Source organism: Coregonus lavaretus (genome assembly GCF_964263955.1).
Source record: "Coregonus lavaretus genome assembly, contig: HAP1_SCAFFOLD_2614, whole genome shotgun sequence".
Classification (NCBI taxonomy): domain Eukaryota; kingdom Metazoa; phylum Chordata; class Actinopteri; order Salmoniformes; family Salmonidae; genus Coregonus; species Coregonus lavaretus.
The window spans coordinates 32,501-35,108 of NW_028163599.1; positions in this window are offsets into that span (position 1 = coordinate 32,501).

Below are 2,608 nucleotides of genomic sequence, written 5' to 3' on the forward strand. Positions count from 1 at the left end.
TCTCCTCTCCTCTCCTCTCCTCTCCTCCTCTATTCTGTTGTTGTGTTCTGGAGTTGGTGTTTGTTAACTACAGGTTGTATACTGATTCAAAATTTTCCCCAGGGAGAAATACAGATAGAGAGAAAACAGCTGCTGCACTTGTCTGTTATTCCTGCTATTCCTTCTTTCTTCTTCCGTTCTTCTGTTTCTCTCTTCTCTTGTCTCTGCTGTTGTCCATCAGATCTGGAAGGTGGGAACAGCAGTTCAGTCTTGTCTCTGCTGTTGTCCGTCAGATCTGGAAGGTGGGAACAGCAGTTCAGTCTTGTCTCTGCTGTTGTCCGTCAGATCTGGAAGGTGGGAACAGCAGTTCAGTCTTGTCTCTGCTGTTGTCCATCAGATCTGGAAGGTGGGAACAGCAGTTCAGTCTTGTCTCTGCTGTTGTCCATCAGATCTGGAAGGTGGGAACAGCAGTTCAGTCTTGTCTCTGCTGTTGTCCATCAGATCTGGAAGGTGGGAACAGCAGTTCAGTGTTGTCTCTGCTGTTGTCCATCAGATCTGGAAGGTGGGAACAGCAGTTCAGTCGTTGGGACTTTTCATTGTAACCCATCTGTGTGGAGACATACAGTGCATTCGGAAAGTATTCAGACCCCTTGACTTCTTCCACATTTTGATACGTTACAACCTTATTTTAAAGTGGAATAAATAGTTTTTTCCCCTCATCAATGTACACATAATACCCCATAATGACTAAACAAAAAACGTTTTTTAGAAATGTTTGCGAATGTATAAAAAAAATAAAAAAGGGAAATAGAACATTTACATAAGTATTCAGACCCTTTACTCAGTACTTTGTTGAAGCACCTTTGGCAGCGATTACAGCCTCGAGTCTTCTTGGGTATGACGCTACAAGCTTGGCACACCTGTATTTGGGGAGTTTCTCCCATTCTTCTCTGCAGATCCTCTAAAGCTCTGTCAGGTTTTCGATCGGGTTCAAGTCCGGGCTCTGGCTGGGCGACTCAAGGACATTCAGAGACTTGTCCCGAAGCCCCTCCTGTGTTGTTTTGGCTGTGTGCTTAGGGTCATTGTCCTGTTGGAAAGGGAATCTTCACCTCAGTCTGAATAATTATGTAAATAAGGTATTTATGTTTTTTCGCGTTGTCATTATGGGGTATTGTGTGTAGATTGCTGAGGATTTTATTTTATTTAATCCATTTTAGAGTAAGTTTGTAACGTAACAAAATGTGGGAAAAGGGAAGGGGTCTGAATACTTTCCCAATGCACTGTATACCTCACACCTCTTACATGCAAATACTTCTGGGGTTTGTTTCCATGGCGCGGGTTAGCAGTACTTCCATTCCCCTCTCCTCTGCGTGTGTGTGTGTGTGTGTGTGTGTGCGTGTGTGTGTCTGTGTGTGTGTGTGTGTGTGTGTGTGTGTGTGTGTGTGTGTGTGTGTGTGTGTGTGTGTGTCGTCCAGCTGACAGGAACTACCAAGGTCAGTCTGAACAGAGCTGATCCAGGGCTTCCTGCACCTACTCACTGTTTGGCTGGGGCTCACACACACACACACACCCACACCCCCCCACACACACACCCACACCCCCCCACACACACACACACTTCCACCCCACACCACACACACACCCACACCCCCCCACACCACACACCCACCCCCCCCCACACCACACACACACCCACACCCACACCCCCCCACACCACACACACACCCACACCCCCCCACACCACACACACACACACCCCCACACCACACACACACTTCCACCCCACACCACACACAAACACACACTTCCCCTCCATCTCCTCTCTCCTCTTCCCAGGGCAGGTGGTAAGATAGACAGATACAGACAGACAGACAGACAGACAGACAGACAGACAGACGGACGGACAGACAGACAGACAGACAGACAGACAGACAGACAGACAGACAGACAGACAGACAGACAGACAGACAGACAGACAGACAGACAGACAGACAGACAGACAGACAGACAGACAGTAAAATAGACAGATACAGACAGACTGATACAGACAGACAGACAGACAGACAGACAGACAGACAGACAGACAGACAGACAGACAGACAGACAGACAGACAGACAGACAGACAGACAGACAGACAGTAAAATAGACAGATACAGACAGGCAGGCAGACAGACAGACAGACAGACAGACAGACAGACAGACAGACAGACAGACAGACAGACAGACAGACAGACAGACAGACAGACAGACAGACAGACAGACAGACAGACAGACAGACAGACAGACAGACAGACAGACAGTAAAATAGACAGATACAGACAGACAGACAGACAGACAGACAGACAGACAGACAGACAGACAGACAGACAGACAGGCGGTAAGACAGACAGACAGGCGGTAAGATAGACATACAGAGAGACAGGCAGGCCAGTTTCCCAGTGGGTTATGGGGGATATCCAGCCAGCCAGCAAGCATTAATCAGATGTGCTGTGCAGTTCCCCTTGTAGCCTGCCAACTGGCTGATGGCCACTGGCTTTTATATGTTTGGTTTCTCTACAAGCAAGGCAGGTCAGACCACAGTGCTGGAGAGAGTTCTCCCTGTGTGTGTGTGTGAGCGTGTGTGTGAGT